Source organism: Pelecanus crispus, chromosome 11 (assembly GCF_030463565.1).
Source record: "Pelecanus crispus isolate bPelCri1 chromosome 11, bPelCri1.pri, whole genome shotgun sequence".
In the NCBI taxonomy this organism is placed as follows: Eukaryota; Metazoa; Chordata; class Aves; order Pelecaniformes; family Pelecanidae; genus Pelecanus; species Pelecanus crispus.
This window is the reverse complement of record NC_134653.1, coordinates 17820060-17842664: the sequence shown is the minus strand read 5'-3', so window position 1 is coordinate 17842664 and position 22605 is coordinate 17820060. Positions and strand designations below refer to the sequence as shown.

The window sequence follows — 22605 nt, the reverse complement described above, 5'->3', positions numbered from 1 at the left end:
CACTCATAGTCCCTTTCCCTCCTGTGCCCAGACCCTCAGGGGCACATGGTGGGTGCTACAGAATTGCCTATTTTTTCCTGTTTCCTCAGTACTTTGTTCCTCAGTCAGATTACTTGGCTGATAGGTAAATGGTATTGGGAAAAAAACCCAAAAGGCAATGATAAAAGCAATCTGACAGCAGTGCCAGAGGCTGGTGTCTAGAACCTGCTGCAGGGGAGGGTTTTGTTAAGGAGCAGCTCTGAGATTTAATAGAGTAAACTGAGATTTCACCTCTTAATTAATTGTCCTCTGCCAAGCACCTGCTCGGTTTTGTGAACGGAGGTGCTGTTAGGAAGCTTTGCTTTACTATTTTCCCTGAGAATTCGTTGATAGTAGTGATAGAGAAGAGGAAGTTTGTTGTGGTTGTTTAATTATGTCATACGTCGTACTCTTTTCAAGTATGAAAGTGCTGCGGAGATAACAGACATCAGCTTTGCTTCCCTACCAGTACTTCACTTCTCAGCTTCCTTTCAACCTTTGGTATCTTAATGATATCCTATTCTCTATGTTGTATGTCTAGTATGTTATCTCTTAATTGTCTGAGTTGCCGCAGTAGTTGTAGCTATCTTTCTGAGGCTAAGTCAACATGATCAAGTAAACTCTTTATAGAGCAAAATGGGAGGTGCTGAGGACTCGGTGTCCACGTTGTGCTCATTTCAGGACTTCTGCGTACTCCTGGAGCGAGTCTTTTGGCTCTGTTCACCCAGAAGGAATCCAGGTGCAACTCTACAGCATGTACCAAGGCAGGGTATGTAGGAATGAATTGGGCAAAATTCTGCTTCAAAACCGTGCTCTCCATTCCGTTTGAAATACTAATGTAGATATACCCTGAGTTGTCCTAGAGCTTCTCTCCTTGTTTTTTTGGAATAGATGAGGCAAAACTAAATTTCTGTTTATGTGCTGTTTTGTGGTTCACTGAAATGTTAGGATGGAAATACTTTTTCTTCTCCTTTGCTTCTGGCTCCTTATTGCCAGAAGTGGGGCCCTGGTATGTTCCCTCCTGTTTCTGACTTCTGAATTAAGTAGATGGTGCCTAAAACAAACCAACAAAGTGAGCGAGCCATTGATGACCTTGCAATGTTTTTGCCTGTTCCTGACTGGTGTTTGTTTTAAGATTGCTTAGGCCATCTGTTTTCACAGCACCTCATCCCCTTGGATGTGAGGGGAGCTGCAGGAGAGCAATGTTGCAGTGATTTTTTTTTTTTTGAGGTCCACAGATAAACCCTAGACATCAGTTCAATTATATCTTCCATAATAATTTCGCCATTGGATTTGAGACAATTCACTTTTTCTGTTTTCTTGCCGAGCTTCCTAGCAAATAAATTTATTGAAGACTACAAGATACCGAGAGTCACATAATACACGTTAATGTGTCCCTTCTGGACTCTGTGGAGTCAGAGATCTCCTCTCAGGATATAAAAAGTTCTGCTTATGGAAATATTTTTATTTTGCTCTGTTCTTCTTGGTTGTTTGCATTTCTCTTTCTTGTTACTTAGGAGGTCACAATATTGCTATTTGCCAGCCAGCAACTCTTCCAGAAATACCAGGGTCACTGGCATCTTTTTTTGAGTGCTCAAAATATGTAAGCATGTTGGGGCAAGAATGCTTTCTCTGTGTTTATAGAGCATAGCACAGCGGAACCATGATTTCATTTGGGGCATTTGAATGTATGCATGCTGGTACTCTAATAAGAGTCATTGTTATTGAAGTTCCCATTAAAATAACTCCCGAACTTTCCGCAGCAAAACACCTCCTTGTTCAGTTTGCCTCAAGGAATGGCTTTAACGCTGAATTTCTGTTAGAAGCCCTTGAAGATACAGGCACGCTTTTCTCTCTGATTTTTGTCGTTTGCTTCATCATGGAAAAAATGTAAGTGGATCTTGTGCACTCTGTCACCTGGCTAACCAAACAGAGTTGTTGATGGCTTCAGAGGGAAGGTCAGCTTTCACAGCACTTATTGCCTGAAAATCCACCAGTTCACCTGTGGCAACTGGTGGCCGTTCCTGATAAAGCATATCAAAGATCTGCAGCTTACTGTATTGTCTTTCACTGTTCTCCATGTTTCTTTTAATATCTGCTTTACTTTTAAACACTTTTTAATAAAGCAAATCAGTTACAAAAGTCACCATTTGGCTTGATATTGAAACCTTTTAATGTAATTTAAGGCTATTATTTCTCCATAAATAGCCTAGCTCTTTACATGGTGGCAACCTGTGACCGATGGGATGCTTTTCCCTTGGCAGACCATGGGACACAGCTCTGCCTGGTGACTTGATACTCTGCTGCTTCTTCAGGTTGGGTTACAGGGAACACAGTGCGGGTGTTCCTGAAAGACAAAAGTCTCAGATAAGGTTATGAAGAGATAAGTCATTGAATTTTTCTCCCCTTCCTCCCCTCTGCGGCTGATCAGGGGGAGACCACAATTACACCCTGACGGCAGTGAAGTCTCCCCTGCCTGCCATGTGTTTCTCTTACCAGACCTGCACTCAGAGGACCCATAGCTGTCGTGTGCTCCTGGAAGTTCATAGGTAGATGGAAGATAAAATGAAAGTTTTCCTCAGCTTTTTGAGCCCAGCTTGATGGGTGTAGTGTAAATCTAGAAGGCTTGTGCTTGTGCCAGCAGGCAGCTCTGCAGAGAGCTCTGCACAGATTCAACTTTGCTCTGCGGCTTGGCTAAGAGCAGCTTTAGTTTCTAACTATTGGGTGTTTTTGGGGTGAGTGCAGGAGGTTGGGGTGCTTGTCTTGTGTCTTGCCAGCTGCTGTGCAGGTCTTCCCGTTCAACCTCTAGTTTCATCATGTTCAATAAATGTAAACCTTTACATACTGGCTTTTTATATTTATTGAACTCGTTTGTGACAGACATTGTAATTCTGGATTTCATGTGTTCCGATACTAATCACAATTGGTAGATAGAGCAAATGTCAATTTTTTTTAAAGTGGTAATGAAGTAAGCATGTGTATGTATTTCCACTTTCCCACAAAACAAAATTCTGAGTGCTGACTGAGGCAGAAAATTTTAGTGAATAATCAGTTTACCAATTTTTCATAATCTGACCTATTAACTGTTGTTATTGAGATAGTGGTTCATGATCTTATTTTCAAGTGTGAGACTGAAAATATCATACACAGGTTGACTGCACTCCTGTATTTAAAAAATGCAAAGTATTCAGTGACAGATAAAGAATTATAATTAGAAGTAATTTGCATGAAGGCATATTGCCAGGAAGAAGTAAATTCTACATTGATTTAACATTTTGACGTGATCTGTAATTTTACCATGTAATAGCAAAAAGAAAAGGAGGTAAATAGTGAATATAGTTGTTCAACCTGGTTCTTGTCAAGTCTTCACTTGGTGAAGATGTCTTTCATAGCTATAAACAAAAGAAAGAACTTTGTATGAAAACCTGGTGATTACAGAGCTTTCCAAATATTTTACATGGTACAATGATACAACTTTTTCTGAAAGTAAACCTATGTATTTGTGCATTAGTGCTGATCAGCTTTACTGCCAGGTGGGTTTTGTGACCTGTGCAGGCAGGTGACAATTTCTCCAAATTTTGAGGAAGATTTATTGAGTTGCTCTTGGTTATATTTGTGCAAGACCAAGTAGAAAAATATCTCAATTAAAAAATATTCAGACTTAAGCTGTTTTTATTATTTCAGGGAAACTTGGATGTTGGCTTTTGAGGCTTTGAGTTTTGATAACATACTTAAGGGCTAATTTGACTGCACACAGTGAAAAATAATTTATAAGCATAGTTAGTATCTGTGTAAGATTCTCTACTTTGTACGGGATGGAGACGGCCTCTAACCATATACTTTGTTTAACAGGGGCTCCAGTTTCAATTTATTGTGTGTCCTGACACTAATTAACAAATAAGTCAGCGCACTACCGAAGGTCTGGTTGTAAAGTGTTGCAGCTCTGCCTGTTTAAGCACTACATAAGCACTGTAGACTGAAGTAACAGTTTCAATAGACCTTAAGACACTTACATCCTACAGGAATTGAAGTGAGCATGGCAGGAGTGGAGCTGTATTCTAGAACATGGGAAAGATGAGCGCTGAAATCCGAGGTCCTGTAATATTGGAGGGATGCCATGGCTTCTGCTGCATTCAGTGATCATCATCTGCAGAGTCTTTCATTTATGTTTCTCTCTTTGGCTACCCAAAATACAGGTGCTGCAATGTAAACAGGTACCCTACAAATAACAAATCTGAGCTCTCTTCCTTCTTCCAGTTTACATCAGTAAACCTTCAGAGATAGGTGAGGGACTATTTGAACGCAAGAGAACTTCTTCTTTAAAAGCCTTGGCACTGTGGTTTTCAGAGGAAAAAGATTGATGGAAAAGACAAAACAAAGTCAAAGACACATAATTTATATTCATCTTATGTCATGAGGAGAATGCATGATTTGGATGGGTTGTTTAAAACTCTTTTTGGAGTTACTCCACAATACGTACTTCACTTTTCCTTCTGGCAGGCAAGGTATATAAGAATTTACATTCACCACTTTAAAACAAAGTGCAGTTTCATTGGATTTCAAGTTGCTGTAGATTGTCCTGGAATATTACTAAAATGAGTAAATTAAAATTATTTTCTACCAGCTACTGTTTGTGTGTAAGCTATCTCTCTCTTGATCCTGAATCACAAGCTCACTCCATCAATCCTGGCTCTGTAAGGAGAGACAGCCATTCCTCTTTCCGTTACAGCTGACACTTGAAAATTCTCTGCTATTTTTAGATGATTTTTTCAATCTCATTTCTGTCCTTTGAAAAGAAAGAAAGAAAAAAAAATTCCTAGCCTTTAAATTTTTAACTTCCAGTGGGAGTTGCTACTGCAAAGAAGCCAGCCAGTCAATAGAGTCTCATTAACACATTTTAACAGGTTCTGTTATATAAGTCTGCATTATTGTGATGGCATTTTCATAGGTTTGTAGGAAATTGTTGGAACTTGATTTTAAATCAAGCCATGCAGGTTTTGAAAGTGTAGCTGCTTGCTCCTAAGTAATAATTTGTGAAAATATAAAGTGGCAATTGGAAGAGAAGTATAGACTGGAGATCATACCATAGTGTAACAGCTTTTTTTCCCCACCCAAACGTCATGTTGGGGCACTGGCACTGTCTTAGGCAATAGGACAGATTTGGCTGGGTAGGCTTATCTTGCTAGGCATTTGTCAGTATTGGACTGTACCAGAAATCTGTACTGCCCTTCCAAGCCAAATTGTTTTCATCAAATTAATATTATCTTTCATCCCCGCCCCCCCCCCCCCCCCCCCCCCCCCCAAAATGTTTTAACCTAGAGCAACAGGCCTACTAGATGTGTGAGTTCAGGGATAGATATTTTTCATGGTTCTGAAATTACTTTGTGAAGCAACAAAATGTTCTAGATATATTTTTTCAGCTACCATCCCTTGGACTCAAAATGCCCCTTACAATTGCCTGAAAACTTTTTGGGTTTGTATTTGTTACAGTAACTTAATGTGGGAATTCTTAGCAAACCATATAAATAACAATGATTGTATTGCAAGTCTTTATTTCACTGATAGCACTTAATGTTCCTCTTGTTGCACTTCTAAAGTTGTTGTCTTCAACTTGACTTGATAAATTTAGAAATCACGTTATTGTCATAAAATAGCATTACTTATAAAATCTCCAAAATTGGAATGGTGCAGAGGAACTAGTGGAATAAACTCCACTAGCTTGCTAATGGACCTTTCCTTCTGTCTGCTACTTAACCTATGCAGAAACATGCAATCAAAGGAAAATTTCTTTTGCTATAGGTGTAACATCTTGAATATCTACTAGTCAAAGAGCAATTTGCTTTTCTTTTGCTTTTTTTTTTTTCCCCTTCAGCTGTCAGCTGAAGTTAACTAAAATTCACTCACGTGAATGACACATGTCATCGTGGGCTGGAAGGTTCCTGCTGGCCTCGTGATTCCTTAAACAAGGGGAGGAGAGGGGCCATATGGAAAGAGAGCCAAACAGCATCCAAATCCAGCTGTCTGTAACTAAGTCTATAAAGACTTAGTTTCCTTCCGGTCTTGTTAATTTATAGGCCTTAATAGAAAAATTCCTTTTTTTCCTCCTGAAAAGAGAGGGAGGAGGAGAAAGTGGAAAGCAAAGCTAATCGATAATCAATAACAATGATATTAACAACTATTCATATGTTTTAAGAGCCAAAATGGTGGTGGTTTGGTTGACTGTGCTTAACTGCACAATAAGCAAAAAAAGTCAATAATTGAAATCAAACATGCTATTAAATATTGATTCAGCCTACAGGAAACGTAGGAAAATTTCTGCATCTGATACTGGATACTTAATTCTTTACATTCATTAGATAAACAAGGGTATTTGAGTCAGAAATGGACTCTTGTTATTTTTTAAATGTGCAGCTTTGGTGTTTGGCTTAGATGCACATGCCTAACATGGAATAGAAGTTTGCTTTGGTTTTTTTTTCTTTACAGGGTATTACATTAGGTATGCTATTTTCAAAAGACCTCCCTGGTAAGTACTTGCATAGCTGTTTCCAGTAGTTCTTGGAATCCAATTCTTGCTTTCTTTAACTCTTGTTTAATGGACATGTGAAATCCATCCTGTAAGGTACTAAGTATCTTTAACCTCTGACCAACTTGGATGAAAGTACAACAGATAAATCTTTTGGAAATGCTCAGGGCTTGACAGGACCGGTGTTAAAGACAGGATGTAATGAGGAAATGTTCCTGTAAGAGCATTATTTGCAGAGACCAGGTACAATATGAGCTCCAAATTTCCTTTGTTTAGACAGCGTGAGACTTAGTAAAAGCTGTGTTTCTAGGAGGTCTAGTGCATTTGGACTGCACTAAGAGAAGAAATGGCCAAAAGCTTCCAGAAGAAGGATGGAGACTTTGCAGTCGCACATACCCACAGTGAAATTACACCAGCAGATAATCAGACTTTGATCCAGGACTTTTGTAACCTTTCCCATCTATTTCCAGTTTTTAAAACGTGGTTCTGATTTGATACCAATATGTAGGAAAGCAAAAGGATTTTACTTGTTTTGCTCTGTCTGACTCACTGTTTGGGACTGACCTTACTACTAAGATGCAGGTTATGAAAGAGATTCTCTCTCATATGTACATATAAGTTACTAATGAGACAAGATGAATAATATTTAATGTTTTACTTGCTGCTTGGCAGTGTGGCATCAACTAGAAGCAGAGAGCATTCTCAAAAATACCACGTGAGGATGAGAAAATTTATTATAAGTTGTTTCATAATCCAAATAAACCATTTAAGAGAAACACACACACCCCATGCCTCACCCCAGGTTCTGGAATCCATAATGATCAGTAACTGAATTTTTCTGCTGAGGACGTTAAAACAACGTACGCATCTTAAGAGTATGAAACATTGCTGCTGCTGGAATTTGCTGTGGATACAGAGGTAAACAAAAGGTCTGCTAGTCTTCACTGAAGTCATGTTTTCTTACCTGTGTCGGATACTTTAATTTGGTATTTGACGATAGTTTTCCACAAATAAGTCCAAAACTCTTAATTACATAAAGCTGTTACTTGCTTTTTATACATACATATATATGTGTATATATAGCATTTCAGTAAATATGTGCATCCTTAGGATGCTTCTTACGTGAAAATACTCAGAGTTGTCTTTGCAGTCTGTTATTTCTGAATAATCAGATGCTTGAATCATGGTTAATCAACTTGGAAAGTGCTTAATTCTTGTAGCACGAGTGACTAGATATTCTTCAGATGGGTGGCATTTTTTAATAAAAGTCTTGCTTAGCTATCTATATTTAATAGGGAGCATCATAAAACCTACCTGTTGATAATAGAAGGTGGGAGCCACATCTAAGAGAGGTTTTCAGAGTGCACTTGTCTTTAGCTGTGATCGCTTCAGCATGGCGTGGGATCTGCCCAGCTCTGCTTGCAGGAGACCAGCTCTGGAAAAGGAAGGCGGTCGCTGCTGTTGCAGAGGTGTGTTTGAATATGATCTGCGTGCTCATGGTAACTGCAACCTCTGGCTTTGTCTGATGTAGGGGATGGAAAAAAAGGAGATAAAGGATGCAATTTTTTTTGAAATGTGTAGGCGAAGGCTACCGAGGGGAAGGTGCTGGTTTCTGAGCCCTGATGAAGCACTGGGATGACCGCTGTGCTTTGTTGCTTACCCCTGCTCGGAGATAGAGGCAGTTTGGCGATGGCTATTTGCTGTTCAGGAGTGGGTAATGATTTAGTGTCCGTAATTGGGTACCGAAAGTGAATCGGACCATATGGAAGACATTTTTGATCAGGCACAGTGTTTTCTAAGTGTTAAAAAAATGTGTGCGTGATGTGGCTATATTTAAAATGTAGTACATCTGTTAAGCATTTAATTCTTTCCAAGATTTCAGGAGGTGACAAAGTTAGAAATTGTCTTAAAATTTAGATGAAGATTTTTTTTTTCTAAGTTAGGATATTTGCCTGCTAGGCTTCTGCATTTACTAGTGCTTCACTGAAGTAGTATATTTGATAAACACTTAGATAAATTGCATTACATACATATTTAAGGACTTGCATGTATTTGACTTGTATGAGCCTAGTATCAGCCGTAGACAAGCGTGCAGCAAATATGGTCATAAATTTGTGTGAGTTGTTCTGCTGCTGCTGTAATGGAGAAGGCTTTGCAGTGTTAAGATTGTGCTGACAGTGCATTATTTGTCTAATCCATTTGGAGTAAAGGATTTGTTAATTCTTGCACTTCTTAGTAAGCCCAGGAGTTGGACCATGCCCCACCAATGTTTGGTGCAGCTTTTTAAACACTAAATCCTCCTAATTCAAACAGAACTCTTTGTTAAAGCTTACAGTTATCATTGTTTCATTTCAAAGAAGAACCATTTGGTTTTAATAGCAGAATTATTGATTTGTGGAAATAACGTGATTGTGTGTGTGTGTGCTAGATGTGATCTTCGGGACATTATGGTAACACAACAGTCTGTGTGGAGGAAATACATTATACTCAACTCAGGAACCGCATTTAATATACACTGAGTATGTCTAAATAAGACAACTTTAAATGTAGCAAGTGACTTTCACAAATATAAGTAAAGCAAAATGGTGTTCTAAAAGTCCTTGCTGCTGCATTTAGATGATTCTGTATAAAATGAACACAAAGTACAAGAGCTAAAGCTATAAACACGGACTTTGGGATCAGAAGAAGGATGGCTGGGAGTATTTACATGAGGTTTTATTGCCTTTTCAACGCATATGTAAAATTACAACTCTGCTGCAATGACTATTAGAAGACGATGTTATGGAAAATTAGCCAGTGAAGTGTAGCTGGTATTAGATGGTCATCGAAAGGGTTCATCCTTTGATCTTTACGTATAGAATGAGGCACTTCTCAGACAAGAAGCTGTATTGAATTAAGAAGTCTGTGCTGTTACCTGGGCTTCTCAGTTGATGAGGAGCCGGTGGCGCTGAGCCCCAGCGAGGTGCAGTCTCACACAGCAAAGGCAGAGAGCAGTGAGCTGGTAATGCTGATAACTTACTCCAGATGTGCTCTTCCGCTCCATGCGGCAGAGGGGGTGTGCGTCATGGAAGCAAGGAAAGAAGGGGATGGCCGCTTGAATTCAGTGTTGGGCCATAATCTAGCAAAACTAGCAAGGATCCCATCCCTATGCCTGAGTTGGTAATGGCTCTGTTAGAGCCCTGTAGGATAAAGAAATAGTTTTCATTTTTTGAGCACAGTTAGCTTTTTTTTTTTTGGTGATGTGACTTTGCCATGTCTTGTAAATTGAAGAAAACTCCCTTCCAAATGCCGTTATTTCAAGAAAGCTTAAAATAAATGTCTTGATTTATATACATTTGGATATTTTTATACTAATATATAGTTGAACCATAACAAATGGAGGATTGAAATTTCACTCTCTAGTGTTTACTCTTTCTTTTCCCTTGTCAGGGGGTGAAAATCTACCACATAGGTGCAGCACACAAACTGGAAAGATCACTGGGTATTTGAATAACTAGTGTGGATTAAATGTATGTTACTTGTACGTGGATACTGTGGTAAGTGAGCCAAGTGCTTGGTTGGAAAACTCTGTCTCAAGTCCCTATCTTTGGTTTCTTAATGAATAAACTCCTCATCTGTAGCTGTGTAGCCCATTCCTGAAAAAACATTGTCTAGACATTTGACTGGCTGAATGCATTATTTTTCTGACATGCCCATTCAATAATCTGCCAGAGGAGGTAAGTCATTGCTAATCAAACTCCAGTTATAGCTGTTGTCAGGTGTCTTGGTGTTTGTGTTTTGTGGTGTTCCTGCTTGCTCTAATAAAGCTTCTGGAATAGTTTACTTCAGTTTCCTGTTCTGTGAAGCTTAACTATTGGTAATGTAGGGGGTTTTTTTATGCGAAGCTTACCAGACACATCCTGAAAATGTTGACAATGAAGTGTTGGCTTGCTGTAACTAAGATTTCTACTGTACATTCTACTATGTGACTCCTAAAACCAGGTTTAAATCCCTAGCAGTCATACATGTGTTCACTTCCAAAATGTATTTGTGGTAGAATGAGCAACGTGAAGTGCTGGTACGTGCCAAGGTTGGGTAATGAGCTCATTTATTGATAAGAAGCTGTGCTAATGCTTTGTTGATAGTGATTCCCAAAATGTTGTATTTGAGGTTTGTCCAGACATCCAGGTGCTTGCTACTGTAGCCGAGTTAAATAGACTAAATAGTGAGTAGTTAAAGTTAGTATTATTGTTCCATGGGACACAGGGTGTATTGCTTGATAATTCTGTCTTGGACATGGTTTGTGTGCAAATATTCTTTTTCTGCTGAGATGAGAATATTTTGTCATACCCCATCATGGTCCCACATTTTCTACCCATAGTATTTTTCCCCCCATGTTGAAGTAAGGGGGAATATAGGGGAGAACAGTACTTTCCCTTTTTAGTATGGCAGTCTAAATAATTTGTAAAATAATTTGAGGTCTTAAAAAGGTAAATCTGTATTGGGACATTAGAATTAGAAAAGATAGGGGGACTGTGGAGATACCAGACGTTGTTTCAAAAACAAGATGAAGAATTGCAGGTTCAGCACAGCAGCATTTGAAATCTCTTCACCAATATGGGTAGGTGCAATATTTGTAAGGAAGAACATCCCCTTTATCTCCTCAATAAGTTCTCCTAGTGCAGTCCGGTGTTTGTTTTGCTTTCCTGTGCAGATACTCATTAGTGATGTTCTCCCAGTTGCTTGTCTGCATCTTTTTGTTTGGTTTTCAGTTCCTGGGCTTGTGGTTGGAGCTGAGTGTTGTGCCTCAAGACGTAGAGAGGAGTTGTCATGAACTATATTTTTCAGTAGGTTTGTTTTTTTCTTTAATGCAAAACAGATAATGATTTATCTTTCTTACTGCAATGTTACAATAGTTCTAGAAGGGAGAGGATTTTTAAGTGACATTTATTTGGGAGGAAGGAAGTGATTCTTTAATGGTCGGTCTAAAGTTTTCTGATGCTGCCTAGCGTTTGGGGCGATTCATGCTGTTTCCTGAAACAGAATTTAGCTTTTTGGATGTTGGAAACGGAAAGAGCATACTGCAGCAGCAATAGTATATTCAAGATGGTTTTTGTTATTCATTTGTAATAAGCTCTCCCCAAAGTAAATTCCAAGACCTTTATAACATGGAGGAGCCTTTACTTGTCCCATGTGTAGATGTGATTGATTCAGTAAATGCATCCAGCTAATATTTGAGTGTTTTGAATACAGAGGCATGACTGTTTATGTGAATACTTCTGTTGTGAATGTGGCTCCATTTGTGAGGAAATTGGAGGTTTTGAACTATCGGTATACATTGTACAAAAGAATTACATATTTTTAGTTGCAGTTTTATCAGCCAAGACAGCAGAGAGACCAAGTGTATATAATACATGAAAATCTGAAAGCTAAGCACTAATGTGAATGTTTACAGCACAGTCAGTAGGTTGTTGAGTTTCTTCATGTTTGCCTTTAAAATATACTATTATGAGATTTGGAGCCTTAATTATTTAATTTTTAAATATGTTGCAGTTTTTAATTTTAATTTTTTTAAAAAATCTATTTAACTAAAAAGTTAGTTGGGGGGAAGAAAAGTTTTAAAAGAACCTGAAGTGAGAGGAAGATTAATGGCTGATTTTTTGGTCCAGTGGGAGATGATTAGTTCCCATGGTCTTCTGAGTATGGAGATGATGGTGCTTCTCTATTTCATGAGCTCAGATGCTGGTGTGTCTCCATGGAGGTTAGTTTTCCTTTTTGGATGCTCTTTGACTTTCTTGACTGCAGATTTTACGGGCCGCATAGGAGTTGAATTTTCTCAGTGAAGCACAAGCTACTACACGTGATAACTTGTGTGCTTCTAAAGAAAGATCCTATTTGCTGGTAGTTCATTCTTCCTCCCCTCCAAAAAAACCTGACAGCTGTTTTAAGAAGTTATTTTCAGGCTGGAACGTGAAACTTGGAAGAGAACCAGACTCCTTTATAAACAAACTTAGCAGCCCCCCTCATTAAAACTTACTCTGTACTTTTATTTACAATTTAATGTCGATGCTCGTATGTTAATGCTGTAGTTTATTTCCCCCTTTTATTTACTGTAATGTTCTTTAATGTTTGTTTGCTAATAATTCAAAAGCATAAACAACTGGAGGTAGTGGTGGACTTTGTGGTGGGAGTTGTAATGGTGTTTCCAGTGCAATTTGCTGATGTGAAATACGTTGTGAAATAGGAAAGGTAGGATTTACAGATACTGGTGGTATTATGGTTTCTAGCCATAGAACTGAAGAGCAAAACTTACTTCTAAGCAATATCTTGCATATTCTGCTGCAAGTTTCCAAGGTCCCATAGCACCATGGTAGCTTTTCTCAAAATATTGTGGCTTATTTAGATAACTTTTCAGTGTTTGTTTCCTTTGTTCTCCTGCAACTGAAGATAAGCCCTGTGGGCATTATAGCAGCAAAATATTTTAATGGGATGGAAGCTGTTAAGGGAAAATAGTTATTCCTAAGTTTTCTTTTGTATTTTTAATTACCCATTAGATTGTATCTTCTGAGAAGTAAATTAGAGAGGAATTTTGTGATGGTATTTGGAAAAAGTGGGAGGCAGTGGGGAAGTGGAAGTCAAAGGGATGCTGAGTGACAGTGCGAGGGAAGAGATTATAAGAAGTTGAAATCTGTAGAAAACTAACCTGAATCGCTTTTTGTGGAGTGTTTCTTGTTTGGTCCTTAAATATCATAGATTTTGTTTCAGTAATAGAAGAAATACAAAGAAAAAAGATGTGAACCAAATGGAGAGAGCCCATAAGAGAGCAACTGAGATAGATAGATATCTAGAAGAGTAAAGGAGTTGCAGTTGTTTTAGTCTGGATAAAAAGCAGGATGGGAGAGATAGCCATGGTTTTCAGATATGGTGAAGGCTGCCTATGGAGAGGAAAGGAGATGGAGCAAGAAGCCCCATGCTTATATCGCTGGAAAAGCACTAGGTGTGTTGGGGAACAACAGCAGCAGCTTAAGGAGAAGTTAAGGAGCTATCTGTAGGGACTGTTTTGGATGTCTGGCCTTGGGGCAGGTGAGTGCCTGGACTGGTCAGCAGTCTTTCAAGCCTTATCATTTATTACTTCTGTGAAGATAACTTACTACCTTCTGGAAAGGATCAGAAAGCTGTGAATAGTGAATGATTGCTGCTATAACAGCTTAGCTGTGCCGCTGTAAGTAAGGATGCAGTATTTCAGCAAGATGGCATTAAAAGAATTTTAATCCTCTTTTTGAGTAATTTGGCATAAAACTGTTGGTGATTTACTGGGGGGGGGGGGGGGGGGGGGCATTGTTTTTTTGGGTTTTTTTTTGTGTCGTGAACTGTCTGACTTGTCCAGGACACAGAATAAAAGAGACTTGCTCTGCTTGAAGTGGATGGAGATGATCTTTGCTGTCATCAAAAGCTACATGGAGTAAAAATGTGATGCTAAAGCTATGCCTTTCCTTTGTACAAAAGTTTAATACCTGGCAGTCTTGGTAGCCCAGCCCAAGAGCATGTTCCCAGGGGTGCACACAGGTGCAGATTTGCCCACACAGCTTGCAAGATGGTGACCCAGATGTATGTTGGTGTCATGGTACCCATTTCTGGAATGAAGTATCTGTTTAATATCTTCATCAATGACATAGACAGTGGGATCGAGTGCACCCTCAGCAAGTTTGCAGACGATACGAAGCTGAGTGGTGCAGTTGACACACCTGAGGGACAAGATGTCATCCAGAGGGACCTGGACAAGCTGGAGAGGTGGGCTTGTGTGAACCTCATGAGGTTCAACAAGGCCAAGTGCAAAGGTCCTGCACCTGGGACGGGGCAACCCCCGATATCAATACAGGCTGGGGGATGAAGGAATTGAGAGCAGTCCTGTGAAGAAGGACTTGGGGGTACTGGTGGATGAAAAGCTGGACATGAGCCAGCAATGTGCACTTGCAGCCCAGAAGGCCAACCATATCCTGGGCTGCATCAAAAGAAGCGTGGCCAGCAGGTCGAGGGAGGGGATTCTGCCCCTCTGCTCTGGTGAGACCTCATGTGGAGCCCTGCATCCAGCTCTGGGGCCCTCAGCACAAGAAGGGCATGGACCTGTTGGAGCGGGTCCAGAGGAGGCCCCCAAAAATGATCCGAGGGCTGGAGCACCTCTCCTATGAGGACAGGCTGAGAGAGTTGGGCTTGTTCAGCCTGGAGAAGAGAAGGCTGCAGGGAGACCTTATTGCAGCCTTTCAGTGCTTAAAGGGGGCCTACAGGAAGGAAGGGCACAGACAATCTTTTTAGCAAGGCCTGTTGTAACAGGACAAGGAGTAATGGTTTTAAACTAAAGGAGGGTAGATTTAGACTGGATATAAGGAAGAAATTTTTTACAATGAGGGTGGTGAAGCACTGGAACGGGTTGCCCAGAGAGGTAGTGGAGGCCCCATCCCTGGCAACATTCCAGGTCAGGTTGGATGGGGCTCTGAGCAACCAGATCTGGTTAAAGCTGTCCCTGCTCACTGCAGGGGGGTTGGGCTAGATGACCTCTAAAGGTCCCTTCCAACCCAAAGCATTCTATGAAAGTGTGGTGTTGAACAGATAATTGTACATTTGCCCTACCTCCCAGTGACAGCTGCTGAACAGAGGAAGGTGCTTTGCAGAGTTAGTGTTCCTTCCCCCCCCCCCCCCCCCCCCCCCCCCCCCCCCACCTTTTTTAACACTTAATCAGTCTTTGCTTCTCATTACCAAAGTTTTTCCTATTGGTAGACATTCAACATGCAGTGGTATTCATTTTTAGCTTTATATGCACACATGTGCAGGTATATAAATAAATGCGTTCATTCTGTTAGTTCAGAACTTAAAAAAAAAAATATTGCAAACTCATGTTTTGGGGGTTTGTTTTGCTTTTAATGTGAAAGTCTTTGGATGCTGCAGCTATATAAAATGCCAGGGTAGAAGCTGGGTGTCTATTGACATTCTAGCTGTCAGTGAAGTGGTGCCTCCGCTGCAGAGGCAGCCTGTGTCTCTGGCAGGTATATGTGACAGTCCAGGTCAGCGTTGCCTGCGCGTGAGCTAATCTCGCTGTTGTGTCTTCTCTTTCTGTGCTTATCTATGTTTGCCTTGGTCAGCCGAATCCAATTCCACTTCGGTTAGCCAGGCCTCGGCTTGCAGCGCCGCTGATCCCTGGTCTGAAGGTGGTTTTGTTGTGGGCACACTTGTATGATAAGTTTTTGTGATTAGAAATGTATTTGTTGTTGGAATTTATTCTGTTCTGGTCTGTAAGCCTTGCCATAACAGTCCCAGGTCTGTTTAACTGGGAACTTCACTCATGCTGTCTAAACTTGAAAAACCAAACCAGACGTAACTATTTGGAAAGGTGGTTGTGTGAGCTGTTCTTTCTGTATATTTTCCAAATTTATATTGCAAACAGTAAGATGAAAGTGAAAAAACAGGTGATTTGGGTGAAAGTATGAGCCATGAATAGTAAAAGATCCATTTCCTTGTCGGCTTTGTGTAAACAAGAGCACATGTGTATCATGAAACATTCTCAAATATTTTCCTTTCTTATTTTTTTTTCCTTATCTACTACTGCAATTGTATAGGCTTGCTTACTGATAAGCAGGTATGTATCAAAGTACTCATATGAAAGATTAAGAAAATAAACTTGATTTTTTGATTTTGAAAAAGTTGGCAAGTGATGGAAACAATGTGTGTGAGAGAACATTCTCTGAGGTCAGTGAGCCTAATGACTTTATTGGTAATAACTTCAGACTTAATGCCTCTCAACTATGATGGGAGACATCAAATAATTAATTAATACCATGTTAGCAGTTCTCTCCTTGCAGTTATCTACAGGGAGACTAAATAAAAATACCTTAGAAAAAACATGTGACTAAGATCAAAATATCCTTAGGGGAGGATCACTTCAAGGGCTGTTTTTAGGTACCTAAAACTTGAGACTGTCTCCCCTCCCCCCCAGTTTAGTTTTGTATGGTGGTTTTTTTTTTAATTTGTTTGTTTTTTTTTTTAAAAACCAATTCTGTTTATTTTCATAATCAGGAAAATTGTTTCCTTGAAGTGCTATAGGAAAATTGTTTCCTTGAAGTGCTATATTTTTAAGGGTTTCAGGAAGTTTTAGGGAATTGTGTTGTTCGTATTAATCAATTTATGCCAGGGCTCTGAGGTAAGGATTTCTTTGTATCTTTATTAGTTTTTATATATCTTTAATTTTCTTGTTAAATTGCACAGGGCCGTGTTTAATACTGAAATGCTGCCAGTGTATGTTTTGTATCCAGTTTCCTCAATAATTTGTTCTCTCTTTGAGTTTGCAACTTGAGTCTTTTATTTTGTTTTAAGTCTGACGTAACAGTGCCAGATCTAATTATTTAAATTTCCCATTTTAAACCTCTTTACAATTTAAACATTTTCTACTGTATTGAACTTTCACAAGTCTTGAACTTATCCAGGCTATACCTTGCATTTAATTTGCAGTTTGAAATCACAGTGGGAGCTGTGTCTCTAACTCACTTGGATCTACGTATCTGCAGGTCGTGGAAACCAAGTTTTAAGCTCAATTGGGGAAAAAATCAAAGTATAAATATATTTTGCTTACATCATTGGGGCTGTTTGACTAGAAAGCAAGGTGTGTCGAGCAATCTGAAGTCCTTCCTTACTTGGTACAGGGTGTTCCTAAGAAGCACCAGGGAGAACTGGTGGCCTGTTTCTCCAGTCTCCTGCTCATTTGGGATGCACTTGGGATAGAACTGAGATTTAGTCCAGTAAATGAAATCAGAAAAGGAAACAGGCCTTTTAATTTCTCCATCCAGTTGCCACAGTTTTTTTTCAGGACTGCTGGAGTTGGATGTTGTTTGCTGGAGCACAGGAGAATGCCTACCAGGCTGGTGCTCAGCCTGTGCTGGCAGTGGTCATGATGCGTTTCTCTCAGCAGGATTTTCCATTACAGGAGGTTACGTGTTTCCCTTCAGTGTTCTGCAGTTTTCCCGTGTCCATAAGCTTGTGCAAATAACTAACTAGCAAAGGTACATCCCTACAAATCAGCCTCCAGGCTTCACGTTAATGCTCCTCAGGCTGTATCCCTCAGTTGCTGCTGCTCACTTGTACTCTTTTTCCTTCCTTCCTCTGCTAGCTCTCCCCCTCTCTTCTCATTAATGTAACTTTTTATTCAAATGAAAGTAGGGAAACACAAGGGAAAATGCATGCATTTTAAGAGGCCGGTTCTTCTCTTCTAGTGCAGTGTTTGCTGTTAAGTGCTGCTTGGAGTTTGCCTTCATACAAAATTTCAGCTATTGCTTTGTTTTAGGAAAGGAGCAGAAGTGAGATAAGGGGTTTTTAAGTAGGGGAGGTAATGAGGCTGTGCTGCTTGTAATGTGACGCAGACAGTGTTCACATGGCTGCATGGCTTCTTGGCCTTCCCCCCTCCACGTAGATTAGAATTGTTGAATTTCCAATTGCCATTTGGAAAATTTGTTTTACCTTCTTTAATAAAATCTTAGAAATGTTTTCCTTCCCCGCCTCCAGCTTCTTACTTTTCCCCATGCCCCTTCCCTTCCTTCCAGTCCTTCCATCCAGGTTTCCATTCTGAGATTGAAGCCACAAGAAAGGGTTGATTTAGAGTTTGGTGCAACTGAAGGAGTGAAAAGCTGAAGTGAAGGGAGTAAATGAAGCAATGGGAGTAAGTAGCTGGGGTAGGACAGTTGGAATCTTGCGCGGCAGATCTGCTGATAGACAGGCGTTCCTTGTCGTTCTGCAGCAGGTCTGCTACAGGGGTTTCCCACTTCCTCCGGTCTCTTGTTTTCTTCCTTGCAGTTGCCCACTTCATGTGCCCATCAGGACGGGATTCTGGAAGAAACAGCCAAAAACTTGATTGGAAAGGGTCTTGGTCAACCTTTTAATTTCATATGGGCCATAGTCAACCTTTTAATTTCATATGGGCCATGATCTGGACCGTTATGCAATCTCAATGTTGATGAATTGGCAGTGAATCTCCAGGCCATTCATTCTTCAAAACCAGTTTTAGCTGGTTTTAATAACATGAAAATTTAAAGATCTAAGTGGCAGAGTAGCTGAGCCCATCATTGGTTCCTTTGCAGGAAAGGAGCCCATCTGTGGTGGGCTAGAACATAAATCTTTTTCAATCCAAGTAGTTTGTTTTAACTCTAGATTTATGGGATTTACAATAGAGTAAAACGGAAAGTAAATAATACAATATCCTATCTGGAGCATCTCTTTTGCACTTGCAAATAAGTGAGTACTAGGAAGGGAAGAATCAGGATGACTATGGCAAGAACAGCTTGCCCAGGGATCATAGCGCCTTAGGATGAAGCAGAGGGTGCTTCCCCCCGTGCAGACCACAGCCACGGACTCTGTGGGCCATAAAAGGAAACAACATTTCTTGTCAAAATACAGCTGCCCAGCCTGTTTGCTTTCTGGGAAAAATATCCAGTAACTCTGCCTTGTGATGTGCAGATTAAAAGTATAAACATTTACTTACTCTTAACTAGAATTGTTGGCTTTTCAGAACCCATAGGGCAGGGGAATAACACAATGCTGCCGACTGACAAATGGTCACCATGTAATGATGTAAATCCTAGAGAGAAGTTTAAAATTCAAAACAGTTTGCTTTTTTTAAAAGAATTCTCTTATTTTATCAGGAGGAGTATAGGAAACAAACATTATTTGCAAAAATCATGCATCTTTGAAGTAAATTCAATTTTGAATAAAAAGTAGCAAAGATTTTTTTTTCCTCATAATTTAATCTGAATTATTTTATAACACTTTTCCTGTATTGCTCAGAGAATTTTAAATTTCTATAGGCTCTTTAAATGATGCAAGAAAGTATTCTGTTGGCATATAATATAAACTGAGTGGAAAAGTAAATATTTAAGGCTGACATTGAAGTATAAATAGCAGTTACTGTGTGTAATGTTTCAATTATAAAAATATTTCTCAAGGTCTGTTAGTATGCACCATTGCTTGTTAAAATGATAGTGTTTTTTTGAAAGTTGCATTTGTATTTTGGAAAGTATATCTAAAATTGGTCACAGATACATCTTTGACAGCTGTGGTGCGTCAGATCCCTTATGTGTTTGTCACTCGTCTCCTGAGAAGGTCTGATCTGCTTGTCAGCAAACACAAAATAACGGGCAGTGAAGTTCTCAGAGGTTTATCCATATTCCAGGCTGGATTTGGAGCTGTCTAATCCAAAAGTGAGGAAAATGGTCAGGCAGTGGGAGCTGGCTTCATCAAATGCCAGTGTTGCATCAGCTCAAGGTCCGGGGCTTCTGCCTGGCTGCTGGCATGTGCAGCACTTCCTTGGGAAGCTTCTTTGGGGGATGCTTGCGTTGCCCCTTATGGATACTGTTAATTAACTTTTCTCATCTTGGGCATCTCACCAGGCAAGTGGAGTTTGGTTTTGCTCCCTCTCTTTGGAACTTGTTCTTTAGCACTTGTGTTTTGCCAGAATAGAGTATTTATCGTACCTTGTGTCTTGAAGTACTTTGTCCCATGGCCTCGGTTGAGGAACCCTTCTCTGGATTTCCCGTTCTTTAACAAAGATTGTAAGTGTTGTTTTAGCACAGTTCTTGTGTTTTAACAGTAATTATACAAGCTTTACTGTATCTTATCTGTGTCATCAAGACTGGCTGGCTTCCACATGGGCATGAAACCAGTGAGATAGAAGCTTTTAGCGTGCTTTGACATTGCACAACAGCTGTACACTACTTAAAGCTAAAGTTTAGCTCAGACTGAGCAACCTGACATTTGAACTTAATGTTTAACGTATTTTACTTCGGAAATAATATTATAGGGAGGTGTCCCTCTCTTGAAAAGAGTTATTATGATAACAGGTAACACTCATCTGGAATTCAGTCGATAATTATAGCTAAATCCACTTTGGAAAGTTCATATTTTATATGTAAAACATGCTTTTACTAAAAGTTTTGTAAAAGGGAATAGTGTGAGAGATCTTTCTAAATTTCAGCTTTTCCAGCTCTTAAAATAGTGAGTTTGCAATGCAAAAATTCAGTCTTGGATTGCACTGAAGAATGTGAAGACATTGGAGCCTTTCAGAGTGTTTTCTTACCTTTCTGAAATGTAGCTTGCTTGGACCAGATTCATAAATTTGTCAGTGATATGCACAGTTATAAATTTTAATTATCATGATTTCCATAGATGATGCTGCTATCTTTGTCAGCTCATGCTTTCTCTTGTTTATTCTGTCTTTAATACTGCCTGCTAATACTGAGTCATATTTTGAAGTTGTGGTTTGGAGACGCCTTTCCAGGACCACGAGCTCTCTACCAGTGAAGTGCTATATTGCATTACTTTCTCTAGTAGCAACTTCTTTTGGTGGTAACTCATATCCCCTTGTTCTCCTCCTGAACCACCTGCAGTCTTCACAGCAGAGTGGAATTTTTGGTCACTGGTCGGAGTAGCCCAGTACATGATTAGTTTTGCATCGCAGCACAGGGACAGCAGCCGGACAACTTCCGTTTCTACCTGGCTGTCCTCGTGATGGGATTATAATATTCATGGCAAGGGTGTTTTCATGCTGCTAGGTGTGTCCAGCAAGAGGAGATGGAGGATTAAGGGCAACTGCTTCCATTTAAACTAAGGCTTCTGGTTGTCACAGCATTAGGAAAGGCAACTGGGAACAACACAAACATGTCTCCAGGTAATGTTTCTTGTGTTGTGTTATTTGTTGACCAAATTAGATCAGTAATTCTTATTTGTTGAAAAATAAATGGGTTGTAAAAGCTTTTGTGGCCAAGAAAGAAAAGTCCTCAATTTTTTTTTTTTGGTAGTTGTCTAAATATGTACAGTGAAACATGGTTATATATTTAGCAATAAATACTTGCTCTACCACTCCCATACCTGTGATCAAAGTGATGTAGTAGCATTTTTATTATTACTCTAATATAAATAATTTATTTAGTAAATTATTATTTTATATATTAGTTTCTAATCTAATATATAATTATATAATAATACTAATGAAAATCAAGAACATTCTCTTAAGTGCTCTAAAACAACAACAAAAAAATGCCTATCCCTGTGAACTCCGGTTTAAATAAACAAGACAGATGCAACAGAGAGATATAGGCCACAGCAGAAATAAATCTGTATTCACGTTATGAATATAGCTAAATATTTTCTTTTAAAAAGTACTGTCCAATGTCCCATCTTATATATTTAAAAGTCTAAAAGTTTTGTTCATAATCGTCAAAATGTGCTGTGCTGATCGTGCAATACAGATAACTCTGAGGCTGTTTAACACTTAACGGAAGTCTGATCTTCCCAACTTTCCTCTTAGATATTTGTCCTCTCCTCCATTTGATCTGCTGCATTTCTTGCAGCCTACTGCTATTTTTCCATCTCACTAATTCAATAATTTGTTTATTTGCTCTCTCTGGCATAGCCTGAAATTTCAACATTTGGAAAGCATGGAAGAGTAAGGTTGTCCTGCAGCCTGCTGTACAGCAGGAAGATTCCCAGGCACACTGTGTAGTTGATAAGGTCTGGTTGTGGTACTACAGGGCTCACCACAAGCTCTTTTTACCTTCTCTTTTTCTCTAATGGTGCTTTTTTAATTCCTTCTACAGACTACTCATTTGCAATGTTTTAAGCATTCATGTACTTAAGTCCACGTCATTGTTTGGAAACGAGCTATCCAAACTCATTTAGATAGTAGTTGTAAGATGGACATTTATATCCCATTTTACATTTTATTGCAGTTAGTAAATCCTATCAGTAATCGATTAGAAATGTTCTTCAGGGAGGCTAGATATGGTACAGTCAGGTTTCTGAAGGTGCTTGCTTTATGCCTATTTCCTTTCTACTGCTAAAAACATTAGATTTTTCTCACCCTAGTACTGACCATCATCCAGCTGTTTGAATGCTAGTGATACACGTAGCAAGAATATAAGAGCGGCCAATAGATCCTTCCCTAACCTCAGAGTTCAGAAAGGGCCAGCTTACGCTTTGTAAGGTAGGAATCACTGCTTTGACTTTCGTGAATAATACATATTTCTGCCTTTAGTAGTGTTAGCTCCAATACA

The 22605-nt window shown here is 39.5% G+C and overlaps 1 protein-coding gene across 2 annotated transcripts in view; it reads left to right on the top strand.

The window, feature by feature from the left end:
- ADCY9 (adenylate cyclase 9) overlaps nt 1-22605 on the top strand; it is a 92043-nt gene that overhangs the window by 3982 nt on the left and 65456 nt on the right. The gene's annotated exons all lie outside the window — the stretch shown is intronic.